Source organism: Canis lupus, chromosome 17, assembly GCF_003254725.2.
Source record: "Canis lupus dingo isolate Sandy chromosome 17, ASM325472v2, whole genome shotgun sequence".
Lineage (NCBI taxonomy): Eukaryota > Metazoa > Chordata > Mammalia > Carnivora > Canidae > Canis > Canis lupus.
Window position 1 is genome coordinate 24113203 of NC_064259.1, and position 24213 is coordinate 24137415.

The 24213-nt window shown below is 44.5% G+C and overlaps 1 long non-coding RNA gene across 5 annotated transcripts in view; it reads right to left on the reverse strand.

The window, feature by feature from the left end:
* LOC125752808 (uncharacterized) overlaps positions 1 to 24213 on the reverse strand; it is a 45258-nt gene that overhangs the window by 16874 nt on the left and 4171 nt on the right. For 4 of the 5 annotated variants that reach the window (XR_007403164.1, XR_007403168.1, XR_007403166.1 and 1 more), the window contains exons 2-4: positions 16655 to 16754; positions 10490 to 10553; positions 4970 to 5023 (exon numbers count right to left, since the gene is read on the reverse strand). This is a non-coding gene — a long non-coding RNA (uncharacterized LOC125752808). Of the gene's footprint in view, positions 1 to 4969; positions 5024 to 10489; positions 10554 to 16654; positions 16755 to 17219; positions 17325 to 24213 lie in introns of those variants that run through there. The other variant, XR_007403167.1, reaches the window with a different exon arrangement.

Here is a 24213-nt window from a genome sequence, read left to right on the forward strand (position 1 = left end):
GAAGCAAAATGGCTTAAAATGAGTTGAGTTACTTTCTTCATCCTGGAAAATGTCTCCTGATGTTGGAAAGGGACAAAGCAAAATGCAAAATCCTGAATATACACCACCACAGCTGAGAAAGGGTGGACATGGAGTGCCTTAATGACAATTCATGTGCAGGATCCAGTAGGAGTGTTGAAGCTTCAGAAAAGCACATGCAATCCAGGCCTGGGCTTTTGTTAAGGGACAGAGCCTGGACTATGGAGATGGCTCCTCTGTACCTCGCACTGGTTGGACTATGTCTGAGGTACTGGGATGAGTTTTCACAAAGAAGAGGTCTTCCAACTGCCAGACCAGACACTCAACTCATTACCACTGCCAGCTCTTTTCACTGCCCCATCTAGAGACTTGTGTTCCCAGATACCCAGAGCTAATCTGGAGTGGGGCAGAGTGTAGGACATCTACCATCTGTGCCTCCCCAGATCCACCCTCATTTCCTTCTGGGAAACCAGCCCTCCACCATTCTTTGCCTCACATGATCAGCTGCCTACCTCGGAGCTCCAGAAATGTGCACATGACCCAATTCTGGGACTTTTTATTACAATTCTTAGGAAACAAATCCATTTCTAGCAGAATTTTAAATTAGGAGGAAGTGAATGAAAGCTGTTGGAGCTACCACTTGGAAACATCTGCTTAAAAGGAACACCGGCTAGGAGCTAAGAGATAGAGTCACCTGGATCCAATAGTTCCTGAAGCAAGAGTTACCCTCAGACCAGTACCTTGGAGTTATATGTACCAGTAAGTTTCCTTTGTGCTTAAAACAGGAGGGGTTGGGTATCTCCCCTTCCAAGCAAATGAATCCTGATGATACAGACAAGATCAATAGCTTTCACCCTACCTTCTGTTGAAGCTTAGAATTAAATAACAATTTAAATAACTGTTCTTCCAGTTTCTTCCCTGATCTTCCCACATGGCAATCATATCCAGGACCCAGAATCCCCTAGGCTTAAGAACTTGAGTTACTTCCAGTTGTAGATGACCCCTTCTTCCTTCCGCAATATCCCAGTTGGTAACTCTGTAGTCCTTCCTTAATTCTGATTCTGTGGCCTAAACCCCCAGATTCTTCTAGATTCTCTAGTCTGGGGCCCTGCCTGCCTGTTTGGACTACCTGGAATTGGTCCTTACCTGGCCAGGGTCTGAACTTACTGTAAACTTTAAGTACTCACTGGCTACTCCTGAAGTGTACGCTGACAGCCATGTCTATTCTCCATTCTGGGAAGGAGGGTCTTCTTCCAGACAGAGATCTAACCCTAAAGATGCTTCTTGACTCCATTATAATTCAGACACACACCTGAACAGGAAGCCCAAAAGAGACCAAGACGGCAAGGAGTCTAGAAACCAGGTTCTTAAAGCCAGATGCAACGAAGTGGTCGCATTTGGCCTGGAAAAAAAAGAAGATTAAAGGAGAAACATGATATCTCTCTGCAAATAGTTACAAGACTATCATATAGGACTAGAGCCAATGGGTGAATGTCCCAAGGAGATAAATCTAGAGTCAATAGAAGAAATTATTTTGGATTGTTTCTATGAACTTGAGAATTACCCTTTACTTTAACATTCTTGTCATCTATGAAATGCAAATCCCTGTGCAGGTCGGCAAACACCTATGGATGGATTCCTGGCGGTGACATCTGGGAGGAGCCTGGGGGAGGCTGGGGTGAGCTTAGAGGTGCCTTCATGAAGAATACTCACTTCCGAGAGCTGGAGCAAATTCCTGGACCTCAGTAGCCTAAGAGTAAGAATCACTGTGCCTGAGCCGAGCTCAATCCCAGGGAACTGAAATATTTACTCACTAGAGGACAAAGGGAAGAGCCCCTTGTGCTGAATCAGGAGATAGCCATCTTCGTAGGACTGGTGGGAAATGGAGGCCCAAGTTTAATAATGGTAAATCTATCAAAACCAAACGGACATAGCTCACAGCCTGTGGGCAATAAAGATCCACAGGTGAAATTTTATGAGGTTTTAAAGGGAACTTTATTAGTTTTGAAGGAGCCATAGTATAAACTAAAGCCAGCCATGGAAAAACAATATAATGTGAACTATGGATAACAATAGCTGGAAAAAACAAAAAACAAACAAAAAAACAACAAAAACAATAGCTGAAAAGTTTGTCCCTGTTACCGAACCAAAGAAAATTCTCAGGGAAAGGGAAAAAATATGTGAGACTTTATGTCCCTCTCATGATTTCTGGTGAGGTAGACTTTGCTTACCAGCAACACTTTTAACTCCTGTACAGCAAAGACTATTAAAGTTCTGTTACTCACCCAGCACCTGATTCAATGCAGGTGCACCTGTGTGCACAAGCACACGAAATAGTTCTGAGATGGGCAATCACATTTGTGAATACTTCCACAGGTGTGCACTTCCCTAATGCTCCAGAGACTTTTTGTATCGCGGGCAGAAAACTTAAACTCCGTGTTAAGAAACTTTCCCAAGATCACATAGCTCATAAATAGCTGAACCCTGATTCTTGAACCCGTATCTGCCTGTCTCTAGAGCCCGTGTCCTTTTAACCACATCTACCTTTGCCAGATTTTTGGATTTCATCAACCAATCGTGTTTCAAAAATAAGAGAACCCCGATTGGGTTGCCAACATTTTACTGGGACGATAGTGTTAAAACGTAAGAAAGTTACCTTATGACAGCCCAAAAAGACCGGACAAAATCTCAGAATAAAGAGAATATGTTGATTATTAACAAATACTCACTCCTTACTAGAAGTGAGTGTGCACCTGTAAAAACACTGCCATTGATAGGCTTTTGTGGCTGCAACTCTCTGCCACACTTTACTCTCTTAGCTCCAAGCACGATGTCCTACGCAAAGTAGGCACTTCAGACTTGCCATTGAATGACTGACATCATTTGCTCTTTTCTGTTTGATCCTCTGAAAAGACCTCCCTGATAACGGGTACCTGGTGGGATCACAGACCCAGACAACTTGCTTCATCTTGTTTAACTTTGCATATACGGCTTGGTAAAAGCAGAACTTTGCTACCATCTCCTTCTCCTCTCTGCTTAAGAACAGCAAGATTTCTCCTCTTGGCAGACTCTATCAACACAGCGTCGTGTCTTTGCACTAAGAGATTCTATCACTACCCCTCTGGCCTACACTCTCACCCTCAGAGGTCATCTAAGAAATGGGGTCAGGAAGGCTGTGCAGTCCTAAGAGGTGAATAAGCACTTTGGCCTGGGGGTTCCATGGTATGAGTGTCATGTTCTCTTGTCCCACTTCTTCTACTGAGTGACCTTAAGAAATTCTCTTCTTTGAATCTCGGGTTTTTCATGTACAAAATGAGGGGGGTTGGGCCAAAACATCTCAAAGGGTGCTTCCAATCTTGGCACTCTACACCTCTCTTCCATCTGGCTGATTGCAGCGCCTTCCACATCAGGGCTCCTTTTGTTTGAGAAAATCTGGAATTTGGGGATGGAGTCAACAGCAAGTTGGCCCTTGAGGAAGATTCTGTAATACGATCGCGCAGCTGGTTAGTGATTCTACATGAGCGCAAGATCACTTCAGGGTGGAATGTCAAAGTTTACCAGACATTATCTTGGACCAATTCTCCTTTTTCCATGAGACCAAATCATTATCCTCAAAAGCATTACTAATTGTGCACATCCACCAGATGCTGGAAGGCCCTAGCTGGGAAGCAGAGGACCCACGCTGGGGGTCATCCACCCCACTTGGGTTTCTCCTTGGCTGGGCTTACACTAGAGGGCCCGGCAAGAAGCCAGGCTATGCCCTGGAATAAATGACTTGTCCAGTCACCAGCCACAGCCCAGGAGGTGCTCTCATACCTACCTGGTCTTTCATTTATCTTTACAGCATGAAACCAGCTATCCTAGAAGCCTGCCTCACTGGGGGAAAGGTTAAATTACAGGGCCTAACTTTAAAAAATTTTTTTTTGCAAAGACTTCCTTCCCCTTTAATTTTGGAATAGTTACTTCTCTGGTAACCCGCCAGAACAGGGCTATTTGGATGTCATCTACAAACAGAGAAGAAGGAGAGAGCTAGCAGACTGGCCTGCCTGCTGGATCGACTTTAGTTGCTTTTTCACATACAGATCAAAAGCCTCCTGAGCAGTTAGCCCTCAGCAAGGAAGTGACACCTGCAAATAGAGAGGATTCAGCAAAAGTGAACACGCACTGTGTGAAAATGCATTGCGTTGTTCAGTGCTGGAGATTTCTGGTCACCTCTGTAAATATCCTGAAGATGAGCTTTGGCTCCACTCTGGAAAATCCCTGGGATCTATTAGCCATTGTAACCTACAAGAAGTAAGGTTCCCCAGGCTCTCAGAGATTGTGGTAACCCTATCTCCATAGACACAACTGGGGGAGTAGGAGAAGTTAGATCTGCATGGTCTTTTCCTCTGGGCAATGCCTTCTACATACTCTGGTGACCATAATCATAAGAGCTAAAGAATAGAAAATAAAGAGATGCAAAGAGTTACATGTCCAAACAAGAAATAATGAGGACATGTGAGAATAAATTGATTCAGGAAAAGTCTTCAAGAAGTTTAGAGAGCAAGCAAGAACAAAGACCCTCAGAGAAAGGTGAGTTAGGGAGAGAGGCCCCAAACTGGGAACACATCTCTAAAGAAATGCCTGTGAGTAAGAGACCAGGGGAGAACTGGTCAGGTGTCAGGGCACCAGGTCCAACTTGACCTCTACTGAAGGCCCAGAGAACCCAGAGAGAAGGCTCTCCATTTGTTCAGCAGCCAGAGAAGTGTAAAGGCAGCTGAGAGAGGAGAGAAAGGGAGGGGGACTTGAGGAGGAGGTGTTGAGTGGAATTTAATGGGGCTCTAATGACCAAAATTGTGTCAAAAAGAGCACTTTTGACCTATTGCAAAGGATTATGAGGAAAGAGCCAAGAAATGGAAAAAGGCAAAGGAAATCCTTCTATTTAGAAACCATTGAACATCCCACCACCAACCTGGCAAGGCAAGGAGGCTGTTCTCTTCCTTCTGTTGATGGATTCATCCCACACCTGTGAATGCAAAGGTGTGTCAGCATCACAGAATTAAAGATCAATCCTGCCTCATTTTACCAATAAAGTTAACTAAGGTCACCCTGAGAGCTGGTGGTAGAGCCCCAGCTAGAGCCCCTCCTTCCCAAGCCCAAATTCCCTGCACTCTTCATCAATCTCTGGCACCCAGTGTGTGCATCTCTCACTGTGCTCCCATTTTTGGAATCTGAGAGTCTCTCATGGTGTCTATCTTTCTGCTCTAGAAATCCTCCCATCTCAGCTTCTTGCTTACATGAACCTCATGCCATAGGTAGCAAATCTGCATCCTCTGAGTTCACGAGTGTGCATCAAGCCTCTGCTAGCCACTGGGGGCCTGCCTGTGGCTCTGTTTAACTGCCAGCCCTGGAGCCTCTCCTGGCCTTGGCTCTGGTCCACAAGTTTCTCATCTCACAGATGGGAGAGATGATCACATGTGGGCCTATGGGTTACACATGTCTGGATGCTGGTTATGTTCTGCCCTAGTCTAAACAACGAACAGTGAAACTCTCAGAACTGAGAGATGTGAATTTCTGAGGCTTCTGATTATAGGTTTACTGCTTAAGCCCAAAGCTTCTGTCACTTTGCTTGAGAACTGGTTAAAGGTTAAGAGGATGTTCAAAAAAAGTCCTCTAAAACAGGTTCCATTAGCCTAAGACCCTGTATACACCCAGGCAGAAAAATAGAAACGAGATGCAGGGACCAGAAGAGAGGCTTCACAGAAGGAGCTGGTTTCTGTCTGAGGGGGATGAGTTGTCAAATCCTTCGCTTAGGAGAATCCTAGGCATCCCTGAGCTGGGATGGAATCAAGGCTGGAGAATAGGCTGTAGGAAATTATCTTTCTCAAGGTCTAGCATGTGGGCTCTGCTGGAATCTCCAGATGTTAGAGGCTCCCCACCTTTTATTCTTTAAAAGGTATAGGAGTCTAGTTCTCCCACTGAACCCCTCTAGGTGCTATTTATTTCTTTCATACCCAAAGAAAGAATGTACCAAACACCTATTCTGAGCCAAACACCCTGTTGGGATTTACAGGGATATGAAAATAAGACGAGCAGGACCCCTGGCCTCACAGAATTTAGAACAAGGGGGTCATGAAAAGTTGAGCTGCCTTTAATTTGGGAAGTTATGAAAGTTTCCCAAAATTCTTCCCCTGCATTGGCTGGAATGTCTGCTCCCCAGCAGGTCTGATTGGGGTGTAACAGAGCCCCTCTCTGCTGGAAGCCGGGAAGCCATCCGTCTGGGTCCCTTGCGCTTGGCTCTCACTGAGCGGTCCCCGGAGCCCGGTGCCGAGCCCAGGCTGCTCCGGACCCCGGTCCTGGAGGCCTTGCTGCTCTGGGTGTCTGGTGCTCAGGGCCGGTCTCGGAATCGGGGAGGCAGGCCACGGGATCCGAGCCTCGGCACGTCCTTCCCGGGCCCACGATGCTTCCCTCCGTTGGTGCCTGCGGCCTTCCTCAATGTCAGTGTTTGGGGGTGTTGATGGACCCCCGGGGAGGATTTAAACATTGAAACCCAGTCCCGGCCAGGGCCCCACCGGATGATGAGAGAGCACGGGAGGAAACAAAAGTGCTTGTGTTAACAGAATGTCATTTCCCAACATGATTCAGGCCCCGAAGCTGAGGCAGGAAAAGGAGAGCAAATGCCTTCCCATCCATCACGTCGGACACAGCTATATTTAGAGCGCACGCCAGCTCGGGCCGGGTGCAGGCTGCGGGCTCCGGGCTCCAAGGGCCCCGCCGCACGCACTGAGGTCGGGTGCTGGGGCCGGCAGGCGCGAGTGTGTGCTGTGCGTGTGTATGTGTGTGCATGCGTGTGCGTGGTGTACGTGGTGTGTGTGTGTGCCCCCGTGTATGTATGCAGTGTGCGCGGTGTGCATCCGTGCGTGTGCGGGCGGGGAAAGAAGAGGGGTAGGCTGGCCCTGTCTTGCCTGAGCTGCAAGCGCAGAGCCCAGCATCCAGTGTGCACAGCAGGGAGCACAGACACTCCTCGTGGGTTGAGGGCAAAGCCGCCTGGGTCCTAGACCCCGTGGGAGGTGCCCTTGGCTTTGCTATCACCCCCTGGCAAACATCTGGCCACATGAAGGCCTGGGCCCAGGTGTGCTGGCATGTGGGAAGGAGCTTCTGCTCCAGTCAGTACCTAAGCACCATTTTCCTAAAAGACACAATCTCACCTGGCCATGGAGACAGACACCTGCCTAGCCCCCAGCACTCCAACGCACGCCCTTTTAGCAAGGGACAGAGAAGAGGTTTCCTTTCATTGTCACCCATCTCTGGCTGTCGCCCTCCCACCGAAGGGACAGAGACGGCTGCACTGAACTCAGCCCTGAGGCCAGATTGGAGCAGGGTGTGGCTTCAGGCAGTCTTCAGTCTCCATCGAAGGTCTCCTTTCCTTCCATCTTAAATACCCTGCCCTCCCAACTTCCTCCTCTGCAGACCTCTCAGCCCTGAAAAAGATGCATAAACTAACTACCCATGGTGATGAGAACTAACATAAACAGCCTGGGATGAGGCTGCCTCTCTCTACTTTCCCCAAAGGTCTCTAGATATGCCACAGGGTCTATGGAAATATAGTTTATACTATGTGTGCCTCAGAGTTGATTCACTTGCCATTAATAGCTCAGCTGTCCCTGAGGTTCTGGCCAGTGTTGAGCCTTCTTACTGGCAGAGAGGGTTTATACAACTTCCTGCACAGCTATTGAATGGCTTCCCACAAGCCAAGGCTACCAGACAAAGCATCCCACTGTGGTAAGTCCCTATTGCTACTTCTCCCAGGAAGGCAGGACAAGCTCTTGTGAAGTCCTGAGGGAGCCACCAGCACCTTAAAAGTAGGAGTCTCCCTACAGCCCCTTGCTAGCATCCAAGATATGGGGGGTTTATCTGCTTTGCACCATGGCCTGGGTAGTAAAAGGATAGGGGAGAAATTGGTCCATGAGGGACATAGCAGGTTCATTTCTTTTTACCTGTGTCTTCTCCTCTGAAGAGTCATCACAAGGAAGTGCCATCCAGTCAGTAATTTAGCAGGGAAAAAAAATGCACTTGGCTGTGTTCAAGGACTATTGGGACCACCTATATGAATAGGCAGGGAGGTGAGGAGGAAGCAGTACTGCCCTGGAAGCCAGGTGCCCAAGTCCCAGCTCTGCCAATAGTTTTCATCCATTGTGATCTTGAATCAGCCATCTGCCTCTCTGGACAAAGGAATAGCTTGGATCAAATGATCATGATTCCTTTCCAAAGTACCACAAAGGTATATAGGTAACTGGGGAGGTGGGGCTTCTAGGCACTGTGCACATCTTACTACCAAACCTTACAAGAACCTTGTAAAGTACGTATTATTTTCTCAATGTGTAGATGTTAAAACTGAAGACCAAAAATGTTAAACCAATTCCCGTAGGTCACAAGCTGGCAAAGGCAGGATCTCAGCCCACATCCTTCTGATGCCAAAGCCTCTGTGCTTCGTCACACCGTACAAACGTTTCTCAATGGATCAAGGAGAATAATTTTTGTTCATTTGATCCTTTTTCCATTGTGAACATCTTTTCTTAAAAGTCTGTCCCTTCACTTCACTCCACAAAATTCTTATAAAAGAATTGCAGTCCTGCCTGCCTTGAGCTGTTCTGGCAAAGTCAGGAATAACGTTGGTAAAGTGCCAGGCCCTATATGCCACCAAATCAGAGTATTTTACAAGTGGTGGTCAAATGACCGCATCGGAAAGCTTGTCTGTGTGCTGGGTACTTGGAGCCCAGGAGGATGAGTCAGCTGCCAGCCCACTTCTTTTCCAAGGACCTGAAACCAAGCGACTTCCTGCTTTTCTTTCTTTTGAAGCCCTGTGTGTGTGGTGCTTCAAAGTCCGAGAGGGTTGGGCTCTTTGTCCAGGCCTGGTGCGAGCTCCGTGGTGCAGGCAGGCAGAGGCAGGGGCGTACGTTGGTTCTCCCCACCACCCACTTTTTTCTTTCTCTTTGGCATGTCCTGAGACTTGCAAAGCCTACTAGCTACCTTCTCATTATGTTCTTCTCAGCCTTTCTGTTTTCCAGTCACTCTCCCATGTCTCTTTGACATTCTCCCTCTTCTTCTTCCCATTCTTTGTTCTCCTTGATGACCAGGAGCTAACCACAGGGGGACACACAGGGCTGTACACAATTGAAATTGCCTTCCCATGAGTGCAACAATCTTCATGATGCCATGGTACCAAGTGTAAAGTTCCTGGGGGCCGAAGGAAGAGACATACCACTTGATGCTCAGCAGGGTCTGGAGCTGAAAGAACTGCTTCATAAAGAAATCGATTCACAAATTGCAGTTCCCAGGCAGGGTCTTCAGCAGAAGTGTCCAAAAGGAGACCTCAGGCTGCAGTAGGTGACAGTGGGAGTTGAAGTTTCTGTTCTTTCTCTCTCCTCCTCACTGCTAACCTGAGTTAACCATGGGGTTCTTTGGTCACGAGGACAACAGACAAGTCCTTGAGACACAAGACATTGGCAGCATTCCAGAACAAACTGGCATTCTTCTCTTGCTTCCATTCACAATAAAACCTACTTTAGGGGAATCTTGCAAATAAGCTCCCCAAACTTACCAGCCTCAAAAATGTACCAGTTACCTCTGGCCCCAAGAAACTCTCCGGGTTGCAAAACCAGTAATATTGGCGTGCTTTACTGCATGCACAACACAAATAACTTTTTGTTCTTGGGAGGTGGATGAATAGTGATTATAAAGGATTGTTGAAATAAGTAGAGGTGGTATCTAGATACACTGATTTGAAGTTAAAAGGCTCTCGTCTTTTCCCAGTTCCACCTCTGACTCTCTATGTGACCCTAAACATTGTTTTCTTTCTCTGTGTCTTGGTTTCCATATTTATAAGATAGGCTTGCACCAAGAAGAAACCAATGCATAATTGGAAAAGAGAAAATGTTATGTAAATAATATTAGAGATTCCCCTGCTGTTTGCTTGACAGCAGTTCACTTAGAAGGTTCAAGATCCTTTTGATCTGAGATGAGAGGGACCAGCTGCTGAGAGATAGAGTCGATTTAATCCAGAGTTAACCTTGCAGAAGCTCTTTGGAGATAATTTGTCGTGCTTCTTTGTAGTCTAAATCCAGGACAAAGGTGCAGAATATGATTTGCGGAATTGGTAACCATAAACTATGATTTCTGATCAAACCACTTTCTTCTTTCTGTCCCATTTATGTTTCTCATGTATGTCATCCTGGACAGACTCAGTGAATCATTCCCTCTGGATAGGTACGTATGACCTCACAAAGGCCTTTTATATTAACCATGGGGTTCTTTGGTCATGTATATTGTAGTAAGAAATGACAGTCTTTCAGAAGCTCTACAGAATTCAGAATGGAAAGTATTTCCAGCATCTTTGACTCCCTACTTCAAGGGGCTTTAGGACAATGTGGCTCCAGAAAGCCAAGACAGAGAAGGGCTAGTTGCAGGGCAGGGGGTCACAAAACGTACTTACTGGACTCCATACAACTGTCTCCCCATGATCCTCCCTCACGTCTCCACGGCCAGATTGGAGCAGCCTGTGGAAAAAATTCCTGTCTATTTTCAGAAACAGATAAAAGCATTCAGATTATGCAGTGCAAATCTCAGCCTGAAAGCGGCTGGAAAAATCTGTTCCTTGCCACTGTCACTGACCCCCCGACCCCTCCAAGTAAGGACATTCAGGCCTGCTTCCCCTCCTCTCTCCTTACCCCCACCAGAGCAGGCTGACCCTCCCACCGCACAGCTGGTCCTTGTCTGCAGTCAGAGCACTCCCGCCTTGGAGAATGGGGACAATGGAATACAAGTTGGTGTGTTAAAAAAAAAAAAAAAAAAAGGCAAGTGGTTCAAGGAGAAGTCAGTGTTAAATCCATGTTTCTTTTTAACTGGATTTTTGGAGAGTGTATTTACAATGCTGTACGGTCCTCAGGAGCCTCCCTGGGGGTCCCAGGGCAGGAGGTTCAGTCTCAGGCAGCCCCATAGGCCTCATTTGCTAACACGATCCACTCCTGGGAAGGACAATCCTCTATCCTGAGCAGAGCTGCCTAAGACCAGATGTCTCTCTGTCCTGATCTTCCCCAAGCATAGAGGTTTGGGAACACTGAATAGTTCATCAAACTGGATCTCTTGCGCCGGGGATTATTCCCGGCTTTAGAGAAAAGCTAGTTCAGCGACGCCTCCACTGTCCAGTGCACTCGTGTTTGCAATGAATTGGTTATGCTCTGAAGATACGAAATTGTAAACACAATAAACCGGGCTTATGCTTAGTGCATCGGGGAGCAAATATCAGTCAAACACACTCGAGAGGACTGCTCTGTGAGCTTTTCATCTGGGAGGCACTGGGGGTCTCAGGGCTTCATATTGAAAACATCTTTTCTTCCAGAATGCTTTGTGCTTGCACTCCTCACTGAATAATTCATTAAACACCAAACTCCTCCTCCAGGGGCACTTGTTTTGAGCACTTGTTTTTCCACCTCCCCTCTAGGCAATGGGCTCACAACCCAAATAGAAGCCCAGCTGTGCCAGCTGCCAAAAGAGCCAGACAGGATGACACTTCCTAGGGGAATGGGATGGGGCTCTCATTTCCTCTTCCCTGGTTTCCTCCTCTAGATGCACCAGAGGGAGGGCAGGGCCGGAGTGAAGAAGCCACCATCAAGCAAGAACCTTTGGACAAGGGAATGAGGGCCCGTCCACCTGGCAGATGGATGGAGCTAATTGTTGCAGCAGAAAGGAGTTCCCAGATTGGAGAAACAGAGGATAGGAGCAGAGCCACGTGCCAAATACATTCCAGGTAGGATGTGGACAGAGCAGGAGAACTTAGGAGACCCTGATAAGCCCCAGCAAGGCTTAAGATCCACATTTCTGTTTTTTCTACTTTTAAATTGAAGTTTCATATTCTATGAGGCAAGAATCAAAGATCAAAGGAGAAATAATTGTGATATTTAATTCAGAAAGCAATGGCAGGCTTCCAGGAGACACCATAACTCAGATCATACCTTCTGGCGTATCTAAGAACACTCTATACAACTCCAGGGCTTGGCTCAAGCTGGTCCTCTGCCTGGAATGTACCACCTACTCCACTTGTCAAACTCCTACTCGTCCTTAAAAATCTTGTCCAAATGTTTCCTCTTCTGTCAGGCTTTCCAGGCTCTGTTCCATCCCTTGTACTCCAGCAGAACCAACTCTCTCTGTTGTGACACTTACTATCTTCTGGTTCATGTTCTTTTTTTTTTTTTTTTTTAAGATTTGTATTTCCTTATCTGACAAAGAAAGCCAGAAAGCACAAGCGGGAGAAATAGCAGAGGGAGAAGGAGAAGCAGCGCCCTTCCCCTGCGCCCCCCCCTCAGGCCCCACTGCTGAGCAGGAAGCCTAATGTAGGACTCCATCCCAGGACCCTGGGATCATGACCTGAGCCAAAGGCAGATACTTAACTGACTGAGCCACCCAGGCACCCCTGGTTCATGGTCTAGTTAGTGAAGTATGTGTCTGTATCTTCCAACAGACGGTGAGCACCTCAAGGACAGAGCCCATGTTCTATTCATAACTGTATCCCACCTACTCCCAGAACCTAGCATGAGAAGTGCTTGTCAAATCAAATCATACCACTTACAGACTCCACTCACAGTGGAGTCCCAAATGCTAGCTTCAATCCAGTGCGGTGATATGCAAGGGACCTTCCTCATTCTTTCCGTTCTTTTTTTTTTTTGAGATAAACCTCATTTGAATCGTTTAAAAGTATAGAGGTCAGTGGTTTTTAGGATATTCACAATGTCCTGTGACCATCACCACTAATTGCAAATGCTTTCTCACTCCAAAAAGCAACCCTCTACCCACTAAATAGTCATTTCCTGTTGTCACCTTCCTGGACCCTAGAGAACCACTAGTCTACTTTCTGCCTCTATGAATTTGCCTATTCTAGACATTTCATAGAAGTGGGATCATACAATATGTGGCCTCTTATATCTGGCTTCTTTCATAACATAATGTTTTCAAGGCTCATCCACATTGTGGCATGTGTTGGCACTATGTCATTGTATGGATACACTACATTTATTTTATTTTATTTTTTTAAAGATTTTATTTATTTATTCATGACAGGCAGAGAGAGAGAGGCAGGGACACAGGCAGAGGGAGAAGCAGGTTCTATGCAGGGGAGCCCCAAGTGGGACTTGACCCTGGGTCACCAGGATCACACCCCGGGCTGAAGGCAGCGCTAAACCACTGAGCCACCAGGGCTTCCCGGATACACTACATTTAGTTAGCCATTCATCAGTTGAGAGACATTTGAGTTGTTTCCACCTTTTGGCTATTCTGAACAATGCTGTTGTGAATATTTGTTTACATGTGTTTGTGTGGACATATGTTTTCAATTCTCCAGGGTATGTACATTTATAAGTGGCATTGGTAGGTCATGTGCTAACCCTATATTTAACGTTTTGAGGAACTGCCAAATTTTTCCAAAGAAACTGCTTCATTTTGCATTTCCACCAGCAATCTAGGAGGGCTCCAATTTCTGCATGTCCTTGCCAATACTTGTTATTCTCCTTTGTTGTTTTATTTTTGTTTTTTATTATAGCCATCCTCATGGGTGTGAAGTGGTATCTCACTGTGACTTTGAATTGCATTTTCTTTAATGACTAATGATGTTGAGAATCTTTTCACGTACTTTTTGGCCATTTGTAGATCTTCTTTGGCTAAATGTCTATTCAAGTCCTTTGCCCGTTTTTAATTGGGTTGTTTGTCTTTTTGATATTTAATTATAAATGTTTATTAGATTCTTATTAGGTATATATCTCGCAAGAATTTTCTCTTATTCTGTGGGTTTTCTTCACAGCTTCTTGATAGTAACCTTTGATGCACAAAAGTTTTAATTTTGATGAAGTACTATTTATCTATTTTTTTCTTTTGTTGCCATATCTAAGAAACATTGCTCAATCCCAGGTCCTTAAGTTGGGTTCCCTGCTCAGAGGGGAGTCTACTTCTCCCTTTCCCTCTACCCCTCCCCTTGCTTGTGCTCTCTCCTTTCCCCCTGTCTCTCTCTCAAATAAATAAATAAAATATTTAAAAAGCACCAAGAAGGGGCGCCTGGGTAGCTCAGTAGTTGAGCATCTGCCTTTGGCTCAGGTCGTGATCCTGGGGTCCTGGGATTGAGCCCCGTGTCAGGCTGCCCCAGGGAGTTACCTTCTCCCTCTGCCCATGTCTCTGCCTCTCTCCGTTTGTCTCTCATGAATGAATGAATGAATGAATGAATGAATAAAAATCTTTAAAAAAATAAAAAGCACCGAGAAGCTGAAAGGTAGTTCTCCTTCAGCCAGCTGTGCTGGCTGGTCTTGGCTAACACTCTTCCCTCCGTCTCAAGCATCATCCCACTGTACCCTCCTGGATCCCACCTCACCCTTGCTTGTCTGCCTAACCCACCTGTGCCATCTCTGAATTTCTATATTGGGCTAGCACCTTCTTTATGTTTCCCAGAGTATGCTGCCAGATGTCAGAGTTAGAGCTAAGCACATTATATAAGAAAAAGGTTTTATTTAATGGGTGTTTTTGCACTGGATAGCGAGCTCCCCGGGACCAGGGACCATGTCTTACTCATCTTTGTAAGCCGTGCAGCATATGGCACTACAAGACTGCCGAACTGAATTGCAAATGAACATAGAGTCAGTTTAAAGAAAAGAACAGTGACTGAGGAGTTGGCCCTAAGAAGGGGTAATATTTAGACAATAGCAGGGGAGAGGAACAATGGAAAGCATGTAATTCACTCTGGTATTTTCCTGTAAACCTCTGGAATTCAACCTGTTTCAGGCTAACTCTAAATACCAAGAGTGTGCTTGTAATCAGCTAGCCTGGGCTTTCCTCTCACTATGGCAAGATAGTCAAGCGCACTACAAGGAGTAGATGAGATGCATGGGTGTCAGCGGACGCTGTTGGGCCAACAGGGATGCCCCTCTAGAATAGAAAGGGGCAGTCTGGGAACCTTGGAGCCGCTGGGATTGAAAGAAAACATTTCCTTCCCTGTTTCCTGCCAGAGAAATGGCAACACACACACACACACCACCAAAAAAGCATCAGAAAGCCAACAGGCAGCCAGGTATTTGGAGTTTGCCCTAAAGTAGAGGCAGGGATGGGCAGTAGGGGAATCTCTCCACAAGCAGCAGGTCAAAATAGAAGCATGTGCTAAAATGGAATATGCTCAAAGTTCAAATCATATAGGGAAGGTTTTTCCCTTCTTTTTAATTTTTTTTTCCAAATCAAAAAAATCAATATAGCAACGCTTAAAACACTTTTTTTAATTAAAAAAAAAAAAACAGTCACACTCTTAAGGCCCTAAAACAAATACATTCAAACTTCTACCTATTTATTTCTTGTTTTGTTAAAATATATAATTCACTATATGAATTAAATCATTATATTGATACAATATTAAATTGCATATTCTCATTTTTGTCATTTTATCACAAACATTTCTGTATGTCAATCTTTTATTTTCATTATTTTAATGCCTGCATAGTATCCTGAAGTTTTCACGATCATCATCTTTTTCTTTTCTGTGCCCTTTTTCTTGAGCATTTATCTATTTTAATTGTTACACAAAACTAAAACAAAATCAATCATATAGCTTCTTTGTTACTGATTTCTTTCTTTAGGATAAACTGCCAGAGCAATATCCCGCTTCAAGAGTATGAATATTTTCATGGGCTTTGATATGCATTGTCATTATTTTCCGAACGGGTTATAACAGTTCACACTGCCACCAGTAATGTACAAATTGCCAGTGTCACTCACAGCCTGACCAGCATTGGATGTCACATTTTATTTTAACTTCTCCTGACTTAACAATGTGAATCAATGACTCAATGTTGCTTTAATCTATACTTATTCAATTATAAAAATAAGCCTCTTTCCTTCAGCTTATAGGCAATCTATACTTTCTCTTTTGCAAATTAATTGTTCATTTTGTTTTCTCCTTCACCTATTGAAAGCCTAATTTTGTTTTAAAATTTTAATGAGTTATTTATAAAGCATCACATACTTGTAAAGCATATACTCTGCCACGATTTCTAAAAATATTTCTTCAGCCTTCTCATGGCATTTTATATTACAGTCACTAGTTTTCATTATTTTGAAACTCTTAAAATATTTATTGTGTCTCAATGATTTTTATTGCTTCAAAGTTGAGAAAGCGATTTCTCCATCGGTTTGGCAAAGCCTCCATGCTGATTTTTGTGGGTAGTTTTGCCCTATAAATTACATATTATTGCATATTTATATGAAATCCTGGAGTTTCCTTTATGATATGATATAATATAAAGTATTGATCTAAATAAAACATTTTCCAAATTTATGATCAGTGATACCCACAGCATAACTCTTTTTACTCTTATTGATCACATATCATATTTATATAGTGAGATTGAGTGCTGGTTTCTTTTTTCTTCTGCATTATCTATTTTCCCTATTTAATGATAAAAATCACCATTATGATTATTTGTTTTTCTCATGATCTCCAGTGCCAACCCTATTGACTGGCATGTAGTATATGTTCAACTAATCTTTATTCATATGAAATTTATAATATATACTAATGCCATCCTAAGTTTCAATCCAGAGTATTTTTTTTAATTAAAGAAAAATCAATTTTTACCTCTCTTTGCTGGCTAACTTGAGTGAGAGTTAGGAGTCTGTTATTTCCAGAGCGTCTTGATTCTTTCCCACCTTCATTTCTTGCCACATTCTTTCGAGAGCTGTAAGAAGTTAAAATAATAAAATATGAGGGATGCCTAGGTGGCTCAGCAGTTGAGCATCTGCCTTTGGCTCAGGGCATGATCCCAGAGTCCCAGGAACGAATCCCACACTGGGCTCCATGCATGGAGCCTGCTTCTCCCTCTGCCTGTGTCTCTGCCTCTCTCTGTCTCTCATGAATAAATAAATAAATAATCTATAAAAATAAATAAGTAAAATAAAATAATAGAATATGAGAGTAGGCAAGTTTCCAGGCTACCATCACATGATGGTCACATTTTGCTCCTCACAACATGCACAAGAGGCAGGCATTCTCTTTGCATGGGGGAAGGGGAAGCTCAGAGAGTTTCACCCACTTGCCCAGAGTCACACAGCTTGGAACTCCAACCTGAATCATCCTGTCCTAAGTCCAATATTCTTACAACCTTCTGATTTCATAAGATCCTAGGGTTTTGTGCCTTAGTTACCTAGGCAGTACAGCTCATGAGCCAGTCCGTAGTTTCTGGCTAAAGACTGACAATGATGAGACATTTAGAAAGAACATTCTGACAGATTGGCCCCAATAAGACCTGAGAGCGCACAATCCAACCCCCCCCCCCCCCCACTAGTCCTGACCATAGCATGAGCTGTGGATATATATAGGTGCTTGGCAGGTTGAAGGAACCCAGACGCCCAGCCTGACATGTGGCATACCGAGGGGTGGGGAGGGCACCTGCGGAGCCCTCACCCTTGAGTTTCAGATGGAGACTGCTAAAGGAAAACCACAATGGTGGACTTGAACTCGAGCGTAGAACAGCTCTTTTTAAATTCAGGCCTTGAGCTGACCACAGGTCACAGGCAGAATGGCAAACAGGGAGGGGATTATAAATAGCAGCTGCAGCTGGCAAGCAAAAGACAGGCCTGACCTGTGAGTAGTATAGAAAGGACCTCAGGCAAAGCATCAATCCCCCCGTTGCTCATTCCCGGGCCTGAGCGCCCCTCCCCCGCGGCATCCCCATTCCAGCAGAGGGGCTGCGCAGTGTCACTGGTAGAGCAGCGAGCCCCCATCATTTGTCCAGCTCGGTCTAAGGAGTTAAACCTTAAAATGGCAAGTCGGCCTGGGATTTGGGGACGAGCCTCCTCTGGGTCCATCCCACAGGGCCATGAACTGATCCTTTATTTATGCTGGGTTGTCTGTCTTTGTTCAGCTCTGTCTGCTTCGCCAGATTGGAAATGGTCTGCTGGAAAAAATTATGGTGCTGTCTAACATGATGTAACAAGATGTCATCTTCTGACTCCAACGCATAAAATGGATTTACAGGAAGGAGGAGGGGAAAAAAAAACAAAGCCCCAGGGAGCACTTGACTCAGATAAAAACCACTGGGTTTTGTTTGTGAATGTCAAAAAGCTGCATGTTATTTTACTTAGAAGAACATGAGAACAGACTGGCGTTTTAGGAGAAAGCAAAAGCTATGCGCTCTGCAGCCCAAAAGAAAGTTTGCTGAGAAAACTTAAGCTGATTTTTATTTTGCATTGCCCACATACACAGACATGCCACAAACCCTACATACAAATCACACAGACACACAAAACATGTGCCACAAATGCCATACACACACACAAACACATATCGACCACCCCATCTAAACCTTACAGACACACCACACACTCACCACCCACACACATCACCACACACCCTCCAGCATCACCCCAAAGATGTCACCACAAAGGCAAACAAACATTACTTTAAATCAAGAATTCTGCAGTTCCTATACCACTGAGCCACGGGAGTAAGCAAGTATTCTCATTCTAAGCTTTTCTGATGCACATCTGCAAGTCTGTCATGAGCTTTACAGAGCTCTCTTTTATGAGAAAGCATAATGGAAAAGACAAAGTGGAAAAAAGGTCAAAGGTTTTGTGGTTCTTTTTAAATATACAACACTTCTAGAAAGGCACATTCCAACCCAATCCTAATATAGTTACTTCCCTAACACAGGGAAGTAACATAAGTAGGAAAGGATATGATAGGGTTCCTCGGCCTTTTGTGTTTGTGAGAACACCGTTGCCTACTTCTGCATTCAAAGCAGCTCTGGTGTGGCCTCTGGGGACTGTCAGGACACCCCCCCCCCCCCGCCCCGCACCCCCCCCTCCCCCCCGCAATCACACGTACGTTGACAAAGGGACGAATAGGTCAACCCATAGTTCTTTCTTTTTTGAGTCCTTTCTTACTCATTAGGAAGCTGAAGGTTGGAGCATGTTAGCAAAATGTCATGTATCAAGAAATGAAATAAAAACAATTGAATTAGTGCGATGCCACATTTCCCCTGTTCTAGAAGAACTAAGTAGATATGCAAGCGTGAGCTATAAAATACACATTATGTGATTTTATGACTACACACACGAGTTAAATGCTCTTGGATTACAATTGGCATTGCACAAGGTAAACAGGAATGGTGAAATTCATGCTGATAATTTTTGAGTGGTCATTTTTCTTAGAATGTTGTTAAATGGTAAATTAAAAATTCCATAACGAGTTGAGAGGGAGAATGCAGAAATAAAAAGAAAAACTTATGCATTTGAGTACCTCTAGTGGTGCCTTTTTCTTACTATTTGAAGGAGAGGCCCCACATTTCTACTGGGCCCCATAAATGATGTAGCCAGACCCAACTGTCTGTTTGTCTCCCCTATTAGAAGGTAAGTTCCACCTGGGCTGGATTTTGCCTGTGTTAATCACTGTTGTATCCTAATCTTCAATACAGAGCCTGGAACATAGAAGGCTTTCAATAAATATTTATTGAATAAATAAATGAGTGAATAAATTAATGTAAGCCCACATTGCCACACGTCATCCGCTGAAGGCTGAATCAGTTAGGCAGGCACCTACAGCACATTTCATTCTAGAACCAGCCCACTTACTTAAGCTCACCTCCAAGGATGTCTTCATTCATTCTTTTATTCAACACAAATTTATTAAGCATGTTTTAGATGCCGTGCAAAGACAGAGAAGCCTCAGTCTTCACCTTTAACTTTAAAGAGATCCCTGTCCAGAAATGAGGTACAAAGAGTAATGAGGTGTCAGAAGTAGCTCAAGGGAATTATGCGCAGGGCACATGGGAGAGTTGCTCAGGAATACCTCAGGGGCTCTGGAAAGATGCTGGGAGGAAGGAAACCAGATTCCCCAACATTAACCCTGGGCTCCATTGCAGCTGGTCTTCTTGCTGCCCAGAATATACCATAGAGTTTAACCTTCCTTGTACTCATGATTCTCACTGCTCTCTCCATCCCTTTGTACACACTCAGCCTCCCGGAGGGTTCTCTTGACTTTCCTGAATTTCCTTCATCTTTCAAGGACTTCTCAGCCCAAATTGAATTCTCCTATTTCTGAATGAGTAAAACAATTTAGCCCTTAATCGTATGCTGTTTCATGTATATTAATCTATCCACCATGCCCCATCCTCAACTACACACACACACACACACACACACACCGAACTAGGTGGTAAGTCCCTGAAGAGCAGTGAGCACCTGCATTATTTTTTAAGATTTTATTTTTATTTATTCATGAGAGACACAGAGAAAGAGAGAGGCAGAGACACAGGCAGAGAGAGAAGCAGGCTCCATGCAGGGAACCCAATGCAGAACTTGATCCCAGGACTCCAGGATCATTCGCTGGGCTGAAGGCAGGCGCTAAACGGCTGAGCCACCCAGGCGTCTCGCACCTGCATTTTATATCTATATACTGTGTGATGTGTGCCTGGTACATCATGAGTGAAATAATTTGGCTATAGTATATATAGGCCCATGTGGGACCCACTCCCAAAAACTGTAGGCTTCTTAGAAAGGCCTCTGGGTCTGATGCCCATGCCTTTACAAAAGAATAAGTCAGCCCTGGAGTCAGCATAGACAGATGTGAAGTCGTCTTCTAAAGGCTTGAGCCAGACAGGATGGGACGTGGGCTGGAAGGCACAATGACCAACTAGCACTACCTAAGAAAGTAAAATGGATGAATCCAGGCTCCTAGGCTCTTGTGTTCAAGCCACTGTGCTAAAATGGAATCATCTGATGCAGACAAAAAGCTATTAATTAGCTGTTTCCTTTCTGACTAGCCCAGGCAGATGTTCATTCTGGACTCAGCTTTTCCACGACCGTCACTAAGGATGCTAAGACACCCAGTCAAGCTGGCTGCCTCCCAGCATCTGTGCCTTAGCATTGCCCTCCTACTTTGGGTAAAATACTGAACTGCCAGTAATGAGAATGTATCCTGTGCTTCTCCCCTCACTGGGTCACAGTGGGCCAGGGCTTGAGGCTTGATAAGTGTTACTTCATGCAACACAAGGTTATCTGGCTGACAGAAGAGCATGAGCTAATGAGTGAAGTAATCAAGTTAAAACCCTCAAAAGCAAGGTCTGTGGAGCCAGTGGGTTCATAATGCAACCATGAGTACCAGGAACTCAGGGCTCATTGGTTTCAATTAAATTGAACATCTATTGAGCACCTATTATATACCTAGCCCAAGCCTGTAGGGAAATTCATTACTTTTTTTACTAGGATAAAGAAGATGTTACAGACAAGTAGGAGATTATGAGCTGGAATGTAGCTAATGGATTCGGCACAGGTTCTTGATATGATCACCAGAACTGCCAGACCCCAGGCACTTATGTGGGCAAACTAAACCTCACTTTCCTCTTCTGAACAGTGGGATTGATAGTCATGCTTTCTTCATAGAGGTGATAAAGATGATAAATATAACACAATGCATTAAATAGAAAGCCCTTAGCCCAGTTGAGCCACAAGAACATAATATCTGGATGATGATGATGATGATGATGATGATGATGGTAAGAGGGGGAAGTCTTTGATTTTCTGTGGAACATGGGAAGAGGTATCTGTTTGCAAATATATTCTTTTCCTAATCCTAAGTCATTTTCCTTCTAGCTCAGAGTACAAATGGTAAGGCCTTGTACTTGTGGTTGCTCAGAAGGACTCCTTGGTGATGGAGATAATGAAGTGATGACCCTGGGATGGGACACCAGTGAGCCCACTGAGAATGGAATCTGAAGGCAAGATTAGAAGCATGGGGCCCAGGGCCTGTGTGGGGAAGCCGTGTCCAGTGTCTAGCTAGCGGCCCAACGATGGCCTAGATGAAGAAGAGGAGAGAGTCAGAATCTAGAAAGCACTGTCAGATCTATACAGATTTCAAATCAAATACACACAGAGTGTGAAGTCTCATATGTTCAATTTCCAGGGTCCAGCAGTTCCTTGTGTCCTTGCACAGGAACCATGAAGCTTTGGGATCTTAGGAACTGAGGTCCTCTGTGGCATTTGACAGGGCTGTCATTGGATCCTCTGCATCACCATCCCTGGCTTTTGGAGCCCCACATGTGTTTATAGATGTAGCAATAAAGAACAATAAGGTTCCTTTCTGGAAAAGGACCAAGACCTCTGAATGCTTCCAATTTTCCAATGTCTCAAAAATGTTCTTGTTCCTTTCCCAAATTACCCATTCTAATCCCTTGTCTTTTGTCATTCTGCTTCAAGTAACTAGATTTCCAACCTGGCTCACACACTTTTCCCTTCTCTCCAGTAGCCCTGGTCTCTATATTTCATTTGCATCGTACTACAGCTGCCTTTGCCAACCCTAGTGACTATGTAAAATAAATCTTTTTTTTTATTTGATTGCCTTATCCTTTATTATTGCTTTGCCTTTGTTGTTACTCTACCATCAGGAAACTCGGGTATGATACATTGGCTGTCAGCATCCAAAAGTAATAAAATGTTGCTCTCACAAATCTCTTTCCGCCATTCATCACCAGTGATCTCTTCCTACCTTGAAACATTTGGTTTTATTGCTGCCCTTTATTTCCTGCCATTGGGCCAATCCCTGCTCTGCCGGTGCCAGTTTTTCTCTTGCCCTGAAGACCCAACCTTAGAGGCCATTGTCATCTTGGGCCCTGATATGTGAGTCACTGGGTTATTGCTTTACTCAGCTCCTGCCTGCTTTCCTGCAGAGACCCTCAGTGAGGTGCCTTATCTTACTTGCAATTTCCCCATGTCCCCACCAGCCTTTATCTCGATGGCCAAGCCCAGGCAATAACTACCTTGTCTTCTTTATCTCGATCCAGAACTGTCTGCCTGATGAAGTGAGCTCCTGCACATGCTATCTGCACCTTCCATCTTTATCCCTTGTAGAATTGCTTTTGTTTATGCTCAGTGCCCTGTTCATGTTCAGATTCTCTCTGATAGGATTTCTAGAGTTTTGTTTTTGTACACTTCAAAGTCTGATGAACCAAGGAAGAACAGTTTGGCTATTTACCTATCAATGGGGATGATGAGAAATGATGGAGAAATTCTATAGCTTGCTTTCCATTCACCCTCCTCTCGAATTTGATTTTCAGAAGCCATTCTTGATGCTTTTGTTTTGTGCACCTGAAATCACCAAGGGTTCCAACCTGCCTTTTCCTACGTACTCCTTTCAATGTGAAGCCAGCTCTTGGGTCTCAAGAGCAGAGTACCAGACAGTATCTGCGAAGTAATTGTATTATGTCAGAATGCAAGTTTCCAGTTCTGTCTTCCTGTCCCCATGAGGGTGTTCCGACACAGACTGGAACTTTCCACTTCTGTAAATCAAATTGAAGTCATGGTAAATATCAGCAGCCCCCAAATGTGCTCTCTCCTTCTTGAGTCTGTGTGCTCAGGCGCCGGTACACTTCCTGTGTACCAGTAACTTTGAGGAGCAATACTGTGCTTGCATGTTCAAACCTACTCTGTAGAGAACTCATTCTCAGTACAAGGAATTTCTGTTTCCAGGACTCTCTGGAGATCATTTTACTCTGTTTCAGCCTCCTTGTCTTGCTTGCAGGACGGACCCTGGAGTGCAGAGGTGATCCATGGAATTAAAATGACACTGGAAAGTGATCTCTAAGGTTAGGTGTTCTAAAAACCTCAGAGGTAGTAGCAACAGCGCAGCTCCAAGCAGGCTTCGTCAACAAGGAAGAGTTTTGCTCTGCAGCTTCTCTTTTGTTCTCTCCAATCAAAACTAGTGGTATTATTTTTGCTGTGTCTGAAGCTCTAGATAAATACATACATAAATACATAAATAAATAAAAAGAAAGAGAAAAAAAAAGCCAAAAAGACAGACAGAGAGAGAGAGAGAGAGAGAGAGAAAAAAAAGAAACCACCTTTCCACACTACAGGCCCCAAGTCAAGGAGGTCCCCTCTAAAGCAATACAGGTCTAGGGGCTGATCTATAGTTTCTTTTAAAGCTTATCTTTCCTCAGTTTCTTGAATTTTTCTTCCATTGGTTATCTCCTCTAAGAAATGCTGGAGCTAGCTGGCAGGATGGGTGTATTTAGTGAGATTCTGTCCTAAGAAAACTTAAATGGAAGTGATTAGATGTGGAGAATACAGAGTCCAGGCTTAGAATTATGAAAGGAATATAAACTGATGCTAGGTCCACCACATACTAGTTGTGGAATTTGGAGC